The sequence below is a fragment of the Lissotriton helveticus genome, chromosome 11, assembly GCF_964261635.1.
Source record: "Lissotriton helveticus chromosome 11, aLisHel1.1, whole genome shotgun sequence".
In the NCBI taxonomy this organism is placed as follows: Eukaryota; Metazoa; Chordata; class Amphibia; order Caudata; family Salamandridae; genus Lissotriton; species Lissotriton helveticus.
The window spans coordinates 723,083,243-723,097,194 of NC_136072.1; positions in this window are offsets into that span (position 1 = coordinate 723,083,243).

Here is a 13,952-nt window from a genome sequence, read left to right on the forward strand (position 1 = left end):
ACAGGGAGGGTCTGGTGGTGGATAAAAGAGGCATAAGGTATGATCAAGACTTTGGAGCCTTGGTATTCAGTACCTCCGACATTTGATTTGCAGCTACGGGCTGAGCAAAACTGTGGACTATGAATCTTAATCCTTTACAAATTAATCACTGTTGCTACAATTTGAATCTGAGCTAGTGGCTTCCTCTGCGTGGGGTGGGGGAACCTCCCATGCTTTATGAATTCATAATTATAAAGCAGGTCATGGTGTTTGAGGGAGAGAAACATTTTTTTAAAGTATTTTTTGGGTGAGATGGATTAGCCAGGAGTTCAAATGGGTTGAACACTTGGACTGGGGTGTATTCTACGTCATATGCCATTTCTATTGTATTTTAATGTAGAGTCCTGTTTTAATTTTCCTTTTGCTTCTGTAGAGAAGTTTTTTCTTGTAATGTGTTGGCTTGGAACATTAGTGATATGTGCTATGTTCAAATTAATTTTTGGTTCGAGAAATATCCGATGTAGAGCTAGATTGTACAGATCTATATCATAGCTTTCCATGGGTATTAAAACACCTGAGATCTTTAAGGTTGGATGTTGTATCTATCCAAAAAACACAATTATGCAAAGATGAAGGTCTCCACTATTGCTGGAAATGTAAACCAGTTACTTCCTACGGGGTGATTACTCTTTGGCTCACACAGAAATTACATCTACGTTACTTTGCACTTGACAAAATGATATGGGGAGATGGATGAAGCTAGCTTAAGTTTCGTGAAAAGTGGCCAAGTTCACTTTTTGGTCTCAGAATGGTCCAATAAAGGCAAGTCTTTTCAATGGAATTTTTAGTGTCTTTATCTTTGTATTATGAGACCATTATTATGAGACAGACTGCCATATTTTCATTGATGGCCAGACAGATAAATACAATGCATGAGATGTGTCAGGTAAATTCAGGGACATTATGGAAACAACACTGTACCAATTTTCAAGATACGTTTCGAGACAACTGGCAAGAAATTGATGTGTTTACTTCTTATCTTTTACATTTCTTTTGCAAACAAACATCACACGCATTCTCACCTGACCTATAGCTAGAGTATACTTTTTGATCTGTGAAAGGTTTATCAATTGGTCGAACAAGGTGACATATATTTGAGTACACTGTCATAGCGTTTTTATTAAACTGCAGTAGAACGATTATCTTTTGTATACGTTGCATATTTCTTTTTTGTTAAAGAATTGCAATTATACTTTTAAACGTACTTCTTAGCAATCAATTAGTCTAATTAATATGCATTTCAAAATGTTCTGTAAAATATACGAAAGCTGACTGGCTGCAGCCACTTCAAATCCTCTAGCTATGAATCAGCAAGTATTTGTTCCTTCAAGGGATCGGTCCACTCAAATCCACTACCAATCTTAGTTACTAATATTAGAGTGCTCAGATATATTCCTATAATAGTATTCAATACCAAAGCTGAAAAGTCATTCGACCAGGTATTGTGGAGATTCTTGTGGGACACGTTAAGGATGATTCAGTTTGCAGAGGAATTTCTGGCTACCCTAAAGGCACTGTAGAGGAATCTGCAAAGCAGACTGTTGTCAATAATATTTTATCAAGAGGGCTTATAGGATTTCAGCTTGTTTTAATTTGATAAGGAGCTTTTAATCTATGCTGATGAAATTGTCTTCTTAACTCATTATTTAAGTCTGACAGGGCTCTGTTTTGGCAGATTGGTTGATAAAGTGCCCCACACCACATTGTTAGCCCATTAATGCCTGGAATAATTGTAATCCCTTCTGGGGTTATTTCTTTAGATGCTAACTGTTTGGGTGCTGGCTGGAAACAACATATTGATTGTTTTCAGAGGTACCATAATGCTTGACCCGATGGGAAAGATCACATGATGTCCCCATGTAGAATCAACAACACCCTACAGTGGGGACCCCTTTCTTCATCGTACTGAGTGAGGTGGCAAGATGAATGTGGTCTTAATTTGCCTGAGGAACAGGCAATCTGTATGCAAAGATTGTGACTGTGTAGAAGATGGAGTGCAATTTCCCCAACCTGCATTACACCATCTGTCTATCAGATTATGTAAAGGAGAAGGTTGCCAAGATTCCTTAATGTAATGCCATATATCCATCTTTGCCGTGAGCCCAAGAAAACTTCTGCACAAGATTATTATTGGGAGGATGTTTTTGACTTTATTTCTCAGACTACAATTGAAACAATATTGAAGCACGGATGTAACACCAAGCCTTTATGTTGTTGCCTCAATTGATTTTCTCTTCAGTCATGGTAAATCACTCCTTTCGAGAATTGATGAAGTATAACCAGATCCATATTTGTTAAGGAGCAAGTTATTTGTACAGCTTCGAAATACATGAAGTTATATGAAAACATTGAACTGCTTGAAATTTGAATAGAGTCATTGCATTTTCTTACGGTTCTTGTATTATTTGGTTTTATTATGCTGTGAATACTTATCAACAAAAGTATTTCTATTTTATGTTTGTAATTTAACCAATGGAAGCAATTTTATCGAACAAAATGTAAAACCCTAGAAACTCTTGAAGTGTCTTGATAGAACAGACTCAAATAAAATGTTTTGAAACAAGGATTTAGATATATTCATGCCAAGACTGAAGAAGACTGTCAAACCCCTCTAGTGTGTCCATTCTTCCACCTATTGTAATAAAAAAAAACTCCACAAAGTTACAATATCACTAAATATCTGATTTTTTTGTGAGCCTTAGGATGAGGTCCTCACCCTAGGTCCTTATCGAAAAAGTGAAACCAATGTGAAACCAATGCAGACTGCAATGCATGGTTCTGGCTCATTGTCACAATATCAGCCAATCTTACAGGCTAGTGTTATTTCAACCTGTCAGCAGGCACACATTGTCCTTGACTTCCTAGAGGGCAAACAGGGCATGTGGTCCAGAGATCTCCTACTATCACAATGTGCCAGTGGAGGTAGAATCTTACCGCTGTCTGTATTATGGAGAGCGGCCCTTCTTCGGCTGAAGATTGCATTATGAACAAGCCGCATTCTGCTGCGCCCCTGCAATGTCATCTAATGAGGTCTGGCCCAGGCCATTACTGTTCTTTTGCAGAGTGAACAAAAGAGCACTGAAACACTATTTCTGGAATTAAATGGATAGGTCACCTAAGTGCTTTAATGGCTTCCTGCCAATGCCCTTGCTTTCTTCTTAAATTAAGCCAGCTGCAGAACGATTATTAAGGATCAAGTTGAAGATCTGTCGCTCTGAAAAACGAGACCGGTCCCCTTTCCTTCAATACATCAGGCCCTTATTTTCTATTGAGAAGTCTGCAGTTCAGCATTTATTCCACTGACAGAGGTGGACTGTTCTGTTGTATGGTATTTCATATTTTTCAACATACTGTCCTCTTTAATAAGTCAGTTGGGCTGGGGAAGAGTCAGTCTCATACTAGGCATATGTAACTGGTGAATGACTGTGCTCACCTCTGCACTTGCCTCAGGGCTGGAATGGCCCGTACCGGGCATCGGGCATTTCCCGGGAGGCTGGAAGGGTGGGGGCCGTTTTTGCAGTTGTGGGGGCCGGTTGTGTTACTGTGGGCAGGTTTTGCAATGGTGCCGCAATATCGGACCCCAGTATCAAACTCAGCAGTGCTTCACACTTGCACCCCCTCCCCCAGGGGCTGGTCCAACAAAATTGCCAGGGCTGCTTTGAGCTCTGAGTCCTGCCCAGGCTTGACTGATGTATGGCTGGCATGACCTGAGGATATTGACCTCTCACAGACATCACCCTGCAATCAACGTAACAAAGTCATATCTACTTGGTAGCAATGTAGATTGGGCATCTACAATGTAATGTGTAACCTTGTAAAGCGCACTGTTGCCAGCCGGCGTCCTGGCGCTGTATTCTGCTGGGAAACCCGCCCTGGCTTTCCCTGTGAGATGGTCCCTGGTGGGAATCCCCAAGGTGGAGCCAGGCATCCTGGCGTTGAGGGGGCCATTGTGGAGATTAGGCAAGCTAATGCCCAGAGTTGCCGAGTGGGACACCTGGTTAGAGGGGGCACCGAGGCAAGAATTATCAAGTCCACTGACCCTGGTCCACGACCCTGCCGCGTCGGGAATCGAACCCTGGTCCCAGGCCGACTTCTGCTGCTGGGTGTGCCGCCTCTAACCAGTGAGCCACACCACTCCACAAGCATGCATGCGTAAGCCAGTGAGTTAGTTTAAATAGCCAAGTATGCAAATCACAAACTCATGGCTGCTAACCTTTGTTTGGAGTCGTCTCTTTGTGAGAATAATGCATATGGAGGAGCATTTAGGAGTTTGTGGATGTTCATAACATTTCCATAATCTATAGACTGAACAAACAGAAATATTCACTAGGGGCATACCTTAAATTAGAAAATACGACAATAAAGGTTCACCCAGCTGAGACGGTGAATGTATCCTTGAGAGTGACTTCAGATATCCGATGTCAGTCCCCTCACACATTTCATTCTTCATCAAGTTAATAATGGAAAGGCCTTGCTCTGCAGCTAACCTGAAAGAGTCTTGTCTGCAACCACTCCAGGGCAAGGCAACAACTCAATGATATATACTTTCCAACTACAAGGTAACATAACATAAAAAACAGACACCAGAAGCTAACTATAAAATGTACCATTCAAACAACTTGTTATTGATGAATAACCTCTGGTTATATGAACCTAGAGCATCTCTCCCCAGCATCCCTCACCTGACTAACCCCCGTCCTACCCCTCGCCATGTCCCTTCCAACCCCGGCCACCCTTCATTTCTAGTCACCCCTGCCTAGTCTACCTTGCCCATTGGCCACCCGAAGACTCGCCCCCTGCTGCTTGCCTGGCAGCCCATCACCACCCGCTCCTATGCTGTAATCTGCTCTTGTATATGAATTCTCCCCCTTTGCCCCCTGTCCGGCCTCCATTCTCTAGTCGCACTGTACAGCGCTTTGTTGAAATGTATCTAGGTGTGAGCTATAGAGGTCCTGCACATACAGATATATATATGGAGAAACTCCATAAATATCGTTATGCAAATCTGGCAACCAGTGAAAGGCAAGATCCTACCTTAAGAAATACGTCCTATTGCACCTAGTGCCAAACACACTGCTGTTGAATAGTCACTACATATGAAACACTAACCAAAAGTGGTCAAATCCATTCAGTGAGCTAAAATTTCTATCTCACAGCCCTCCTGTAGTTACTTCACACTGGCCCGGCTGCTGTTCATTGTCTAGCTCTACCTCCTTGTCCATGGGCCCAAGGAAGGCAAAGACTGAAGGCTGTATTTACCCTGCCTGTGGTTAAGTCAATTTGCCTCTTTCTTGCAGGCGCTCAGTGTAGCTGTAATTGTAGGTTTGTGACAAGAGAAAGAGGAACTTCCAAATAAGGTGTCCCTAGCTGCAGATGCTCCAGAGACCTGGTCCACGGCTGGGATACCAGAAAAGCTGGAATAGGGTGATACTTATTTTAGAAGTGTTGAAAGGATGAGTGCCGCGAAGAGTGGCAAGGTAAGCATTTATGCCACTCACCATCTACAGTTCACCTTCCCCAGGGCCATGATGGGCATTGACTCCGCCAGGGAAATGGTGCTGGCCAAATGCTGTGCTTTGAATTTTATGTTGGGTCTGATGGGTCTGGTGGCTTAGTGGACTAATGCCTCAACTGTAGGGGGTCTGTGTTTGACCGCATGGTCACAGGTTCAATTCCCGACAGACCTACTCAGCCTTTTATCCCTCTGAGGTTGATAAAATGAATACCATTGAGTTGGGTGGGAAACATCTGCTATTTAGCGCCAAGATACCCTTCTGGGTAAATGCGAATTTAACAAATACACGTTATGTTCTGATGATCCCTCACCTCACATAACTGTGACAACACATGTGGATGGAAGAGTGGTTTTGGAACGGTGACTAATGTCCAACAGAGGTCAGTGCTCATGCATTCACTAAAGGCACAGGCATAATGCAAAATCAATAATGGTGGGCGGTCAGGGATTAAATGTTAAACTCTGGAAAGAAATTTTGGGTCTTCATATCAGTGCTCTCCAAACACCTATATCATGAGTTGTGCTTATGTGGAGAGCAAGAGCAGCTGTGAGGCCTGGGAGAAAATCAAATAAAACTAAATTGTGTTATTCTTTAGATAAATCTAGGAAGCCTTAGCCTAGTGCTTGGTTATGAGAGACACATCTTTAGAATGATACAGGCAGATTGGAGAAAATTGAAAAAAATGAAATCCTCTTGAGGAGAGGCCCCCAGAACGTAAGCACTGATATTTTTAGGAAATTCAGGGGATGGGCAAAGAATGGGTGACACTACAATTAATGAAAGGGACATCTCACAGTGCCATTACCATACAGTTCAATTGAAAGGGCAGAGCACTACTAGAACGTTAATCACCATGGGCCATATGCATGAACACATTTTCCCCAAGACACAGAATGGGCAAAACCCTTTGATGCATCTGGCCCAATGTGAGATTCTAAAACTCTTTTGACCTACGAAAGAAGCAGTGCGGACTTAATGTGTTTGTTATACCACATCCAGGCATGAAGGCCCAGCCTCTGCCACTCTGGGCTATCCACCCATACTTAAATTAACCCCTAAGTCTGTTGTACGCTTACTGATGCAAAAGGGCCATGCTCTAAAAATAGTCATTTGAGCTGCATCTTGAATACATGATTGGGGAAAACAAATGGCAACTAGTTTTAACAAATACTGGGCTACAATGAAAATAAAGTTTTGGGAGCACGTACAGGTGCATACTTTCTGTCCTTGGACGATTATAAAAGCAGTTAATTGGGAAAGTGAGCGATTGAGATATACATTGCGGGCAGTGGATCAATAAATAGCCCACAGGCACTTAACTGTGGCTTACAGAGGCAATTTAAGCGGGGGTTCAGACAAAATGGAGCTCACATTAATATCTTGGGAAAAGTATGCTTTGAAAGAGTGCAACGATTGCTTGTGGTGTTTTAGCGTGTTTCCTACCTTGAATCCATTGGAAGTAAAGGGGTGACTGGCTAGTCAATGCCTTATAATTTTATTCCAATACTGAGGCACTAAGGCTTCAGTAAACAAATTGAGTGAAAATGTCTGAACCTACTGCAGTGAAGGTTCGAACCTAAACACATAAAGACGGATTTTGTGGTAGTTTTAGGTGATGGTCTGGCCAGCAGTGAGAAAAGCTTCCAATTCGTGCTCAATCAGCTACACTGTTATGGTAAAGATTAGTATACTTGTAAAGAAAAACGTTCACCAGAGGTTTCTTGGTTCTCACTGAAAAGTCAGTATGGTGATTGCAAATCACTGATTGAATAAGTGTATTTTAACATTTTTAATAAAACCTCGCATTTAAAATTAAATGGCGAGAAAACTGAGCTTATGGTGTTAGGCAACTCAACCATTCCCATTCCTTTGCCAGACTGGCCACCATGTATGGGCCCTATGCCTCAATCAAAATGCCATATAAAGAGCTTAGGCATTTGGCTCGATTCCAACCTCAGCTTCATGCAGCAAGCTACCACTCTCTCTGCTACATGCTTTGGGCTAATGCGTATGCTGAGAAAGGTGCTGCCCCTTCTCCCTTTTGAAGCCCGCAGAATAATGGTTCAAGCCATCATTCTGTCCCGCCTAGACTACGGGAATTCCCTATACTTAGGTGCTCCTGCCTTTACAATTAAAAAGCTACAGGTAACCCAAAATGCTGCAGCCCGTCTTTTGTTAGACCTCAATAAACGAGACTCAGCTAGCATTGCCCTCAGGAAACTGCATTGGCTTCCGGTCAGGGCCAGAGTGCTGTTTAAGTCTCTCTGCTTTATGCACAAAGCTATGTGGAAAAATGCCCCTATTATGATCTGCTCCCTGGCTAAACCCTACCTTCCTCACAGGTCCTTAAGATCCAGCACTGCCTTCCTGGCTACTGTCAATAAAATCAGACGGGCCAGATGGGGCGGGCGCTCCTTCTCATGGAACGCTGCAAAAGAATGGAATTCTCTGCCCACCTTCCTCCGCAGTGAACCTAGCCTCTCAAAATTCCGGAAGAATTTAAAAACCCACCTGTTCATCTGATCCCTTCTTTTCTTTTAGTATGACGGTACTTAGCGCTACGAGGCCTTCGGGTTGTTTGCGCTCTACAAAATCCGGTTAATAATAAATCCGGTTAATAAAAAGGAACACGCATGGTTGACTTCAAAGAGCAAAGGGTATTCCAGACTTTAGGGGCCGGGGTGGAGAAAGCTCTGTCCCCAAATGTTGTTCTGTGGGAGCTGAAAATTTGTAGATTGTACTTGTGATCTGACCACATTAAGTTGTGAGGTTAGGCCAAGTGATTTATTTTTTTTGCTATAATTTCCTGTCTTAAGTATGACCTTTTAAAAAATTGTGCGTGATCAAAAGGCAATCCTATGATGAATCAGTAGTCAATGAAGGGTTTTCCGAATTTGAGTAAGAGATTCAAATGTCAGCCACTTTTTAGATTAGTTGAAGGCGAGCAACTCGTTTCTTTGGCGCAGCCAGGAGGATAGCATTGCCACAGTCGATTCTGGATTGAACCAGGGCTCTCACTCCAGGGATTCTGAGAAGTGACAAAGCAATTTTGGTTGAAAGAAGATGGCCTCGAATATGGTATTTTAGTTTGACAATTTTGAAGAGTTCAACTTTTATACGCTGTATTTTATCAGTGACCCTTATTCATGGTAGGAGCCTGCAATAGTTTCAGGTGATGCCGCTGAGGTGGACAGTAATGGGACTTCTTCTGAAACGTGGGGACAGTCCTCTCTGCCAATCTCTTACATACCTTTCCCCATTTACCCATTTACATTGCAGAAGATACCGTTTTTTTCCACTAGTGCTAACAGCTCCAACTATTGGGAAAACCCTCTCAGCAGACCCAGCGTCATTGAGAATGCTATCTGAGGGGATGCCATTTAAAAGGTGGTCCCTATGACAGCATTTCCACAGTCATTATTCCTGTAAACTATGGCGGTCTCAGATAGAAGACTAAAAATGTCCCCCACTCACCAGGAGAAACCTCACAGCACATGGCGGCCATCCGTTGTGTTTTTTTCACAGACAGAACTTGATTTAGGGGTCTGAAAGAAAGTATGGCATGGTGGCTGATCTACCATTGCTATATCTTTTTATGTATCTTTTTGGCGAAACACCTCTTGGCATGGAAGCAGAAGCCTATTCGAGGAAAAAATGTCAGTGGACAAGGAGAACAACTCTGAAAGCAGCATGCCAGCCTAGTTTGGAGTGGTGGAAGTCGTGAGACCGCACTCTAACATTAAGGTGGACTGCCTCAGAATTCCTGTGGGGTGCACACTCTCTGCCTTTTTAGGTATAGCCTGGGCAGTGCATGCACTTGCTCTGCAAGGCATGCTGTAGTCGAGTAAGGACTTGAAGCTCCGCCCACTCTCCACCCATATTTTTCATTGGCTTGTGCCATTGTCCTTTGTAAATGTTGGCTTCTGATTCGTTAATAGGCTTGTTAGTCACTCCTTAGTAACGCCTTGTTTTCATTTGTAATCCCCATGAGGACTGGCTCTTTTACTTCAGTTGTTACACGGTATGTCTTATTTAGTCCCTAAGCACTATTCTCTTTAATGCGTTTCTCCTACTGCAGGAATGACACACTTTCCTGCAACTTTCAATGCGCCATGTGCGCTTTAACTTTGCAAACAGCCTGGCACAATGGCGGCCGAGGTCTCGCATTTACAAGAGTTTGAGCTATTGGCATTGTACATGACAAGGCCTTTTATTTATGTGTTAATTATCAAAGCAGATAAATATAAGGCATTTACATTTACAGCTTAAACTCTCGCAAATGTGATACCTATTGCATTGCAAATGCTTATTTTAACATCTATCTGAGAACTTTGATGGAGGTGCTTATAGCCCTTGCACGGTGATGAACGTGGAGGTTTATCTGCAAGGCAGTGGTGCACAGACGCGTCTTGGTGCAGTGTGATACAGTGTTCCACCAGCTGCAGTTTACATGAACCACAATGGCCTGAAGCTTAATGGGTGAAAATTGAGGTATTTCTTGTGTCTCATGTCACCTACTTATGACCTTATTATGAGTACTGCAGTATGTTTAGACCAAATGGAAACTGTTTATGCCTCAACCACTATTTAGACCCACACGTCCCTTCAAGTAATACTTTGAGGATTTTGTGCACAGAAAACAGTAGCTTAAGGGGAATACAGCGCAGTACAGCCAGTTACATGGCCCTTCATTTCATGGTATTCCCTATTTCCTATTGGGAATCTCGGTATTGAGTGCAAAAACCGACCTAATAAAATGCGACAACTGTATTTTCCCAGTCCGTTATTGTGACTTTTTTATCTGACTACTTCTGATGAGGCGCAGTTGAGGCTCTTTTTTGAAATTCCAGAAACAGAAAAATGTGACTCCATTTTTGTCTGCAGAATAACACAAAATTGTGAAAAAATTCATATATTCTAACCTTGATTATGTTAGAATTTTGCATACAGGCCTTCCAGCATATCACTACCAGCGCTTACAGAAATATTGCAACATAGATGGCCTACTCTTGGATATTCAGATGGGGCATGCAATTTCATTGCTAAAATATCTGCTATTTCAGCCTATTAGAAAGCCCCCCCCCCCTCCACCGCCCACCACAGGTGCGCCTGCCACGGGAGCCCACCTTGCTCCTGGAGATGGGCTAGGGGTAGCCAGCCGGCTGTGACTCCCCCAGACCGGATGGTCTTGGGGGAAGAGGCCCAGCCTGTGGGGCATGGAGATGCAGCGCTGGGCCTTTTCCCGCCAAAATGGCTGCGCTGGACACTCCGCAGGCAGCCCCAGATCAAATGTCAGACTGCCCAGTGAGAGAGGTGGTGGAAATGTTCTGCCACAGATGTGTTTTGATGATTTATAAATTCCTCATATTCTGTTGCTTTATGTGCACACTAGTGCACCCCTTGTTTACTTGGTTGGAAAACAAAATTTTAAAAAAAGATTAACAGCTTGATTACATGTTAATGTACTAAAAATCATTAAAACAATGCCATGCTCACAACTCATTGAAAAAGATGTCTTAGTTATAGCAGATCATTCACTGAATTTGGCCCAGTGGGGCTTAGGTACTAACCCCACTTCTTCACTTTAGATATAAATTGGATGATTCTGAGAAAATAATGTAATCTGCCTTTGCTGACAACTTCTAAATGTGTGTGATGTAAGTGTGAAAATTAGGGATTAATGTACATGGTTTTATATTGTCTCGCAACCCCCTCATTAATATACAGCCATCCACTGGTCTCCCACCAAGTTCCCATTATATAAATACCATCATGTGCATACATTCACGTGTCTGATCTTTACTCTGCCCGATATTTAATTACCTGTCATTGCTTCGACAGCACGTTTACTTCACATGATTCATGAATGGTTTACACAATCACTGTGCCCAAACCACAGGAAAGCAGTGCTCAACCCCTTGGCCACGGCGGTAATTCCACCGAGGCGCTAGGGGGGAGGGGGGCCGCGCGGCGCCGCCATGCTTGTGACGGAACCACTCCGTCACGAGCCGCGGATGCGCTGTGCTTGTGACGGAATGGTTCCGTCACGGCCCCGCCTGCCTAATAGAACGCTCAATGCAGGCACGAATTTAGCGCCGGGCAGCGCGGCGGCCGGGTCGTGACGGAACTATTCCGTCACCAGCACAGCACCACCGTGGCTCGTGCCGGAATGGTTCCGTCACAAGCATGCAAGGGGTTAACTTGTAAAAAAAAAAGAAAAGGAGAAGTGCTAAGGCCCTTATCAGGAGGTCGCTGCAGCTTTCACCACCCATAGAACCTCCCAACGCTGCCAGTGATGGTACTTACATAACTACTAACCATCACACTGCTACAAGTGAGGCAATTCAGATTGTTAGAGGCCACAAAAACTCAAATAATGGTATGGGCGACATGCATTAGTTCCTTTTAATTATTAAACGACTGTTGCCCTACTCATTTCCAAATTATACAAACAGCTAGCAGCTGTCACATGTGCCAGTGTTGACAATTAAGTGCTGGTGCTGAGCACTGGAAACCACCGGCTCAAATTAGCGCTGCAGGAAACCGTCTTTTAAGGTCAGTATAATTTATTATAAGGGTTAAGGAAATATTAGGAAATAATTTAAGATAATGTACCTCTGTTTAACTGTTGGATACTGTTTGGGTTTGGTTTGGGTCAATGTTATTTCTTAGTGTCATTAGATTTCATTTAAAATTGATCATGAGCATTTACATTTTGGGTTAGGTGTGGTTGGAAATACATAGAATACATTTATGAGCAACTAGTTAGAATTAGAGTTAGCACATAGTTTATAATTATTTTCACTTTGCTTCATTTAATTTAGGGACAGAGCAAGAATTTAGTACAAAATTAATTAATTCAAGTTGATGTATGATCTTTAAATTAAATTAGTTAGAAGATTAGCGTGGGAAGTGTTTTGGAATTGTAATGTATTTTAAATTGTCTAATACATATATGCCCCCCCTCATTTCATTGATCTCTTTTGGAATCAAAACTACTTCATATGCTAATGACACATGGCTTATCCTGTCCTTGGATAAAACGTCCATTGGCTCTGAGATGAATTTTAAACTCTGTTTAACAGACGTTATTCAGTGGATGCAATCTAACCACTAAAAATGCAACACCGATGAGATGGAGATCATGCCTTTAGGTAAGGATTACACTTTTTATCCCATGTTATGGTGGCCTAATTCTGCATCCCCTCTGCCTAATACTGTTGAGGTAGCAAAAAAAACCTGTCCATGAAATTTGATTCCTCCTTATCGTTTCACCCACAAGCTTTGGCAGTGGCATGGATGTGCTTTAATTTAATAAAATCACTGAAAATATTATTTGACTATCTTCCTCTTTCAGCAAGAAAGACAGTGGCTTTTGCATTGATTACGTCTACATTGGATTATTCCAATAGTCTATGTGTAGGTACCACCAAACAAATTCTTCAGAAGTTACAGGCAGTACATCATACAGCCGCTAGGCTGGTGCTGCAAATGCCACATCGTTCATCTGCCTCAGATGCTCTCAAAACCCTCCATCGGCTGCCAATACACTAGAGGGTCCTGTTTAAAATCCATAAGCTCACCTTTAGAGCCTACAGAGCAGTAGGATCAAAGTATCTAATCACCAGATGTATTCATTATACCATCTGCCGGACTCTGAGATCGTCATCTGCTAACCTTCTTAAACCGCTGACTTTTAGGCTCAAGACTAAAGCGGGCAGATCGTTTGCTATCTTGGGGACTAAGGGGCAGATTTACAAGCCCATTGCGACACTTATACGCCGCTGTTGCGTCACTTTTGTGACGCAGTGGTGGCGTAAACCATGCGCCACGTTGCGACTTATTTACAACGTGACGCATCTAGGCAGATGCGTCACGTTGTAAAGCCCTGCGCCACATGAACCCTGCATCAGGTTTCATGTGGGAGTTCTGTCACAGGGTGGGCGTTCCCTTGCAGGAAAGCCCCGTAAAACTGACGCAGTGAAATCTGCAAGATTTCACTGAGTCAGTTTTATGACGCTGCTGCGTCAAATCCTTACGCCGGCTTGAAGCAGGCGTAAGGAGTGAGGCACCATGTTGAGTATGGGCAGCCCCTGTGCATTGCAGGAGTTGCGTCGCTCTTGCGATGCGACTCCAGCAATGCGCCGCCTGTGCGCCTCAAGATGCGTCACGCATCTACCCCTCCTTGCTCCATGGTGCGCCGCATCGCAAATGCGATGCATCTATGGTAGCGCAAGGGGGGGATTACGTGACACATCTGTTCTGGCGCATCCCTGCTGATTTGCAGAGATGCGCCAGAAGACGTAAAAATGCCCCTTCGTCTTGGAACCATCTTCCCAATTAGTTGAGACACACTGATTCTGAATCCTTTTTCAGGAAACCACCGAAGACCTGATA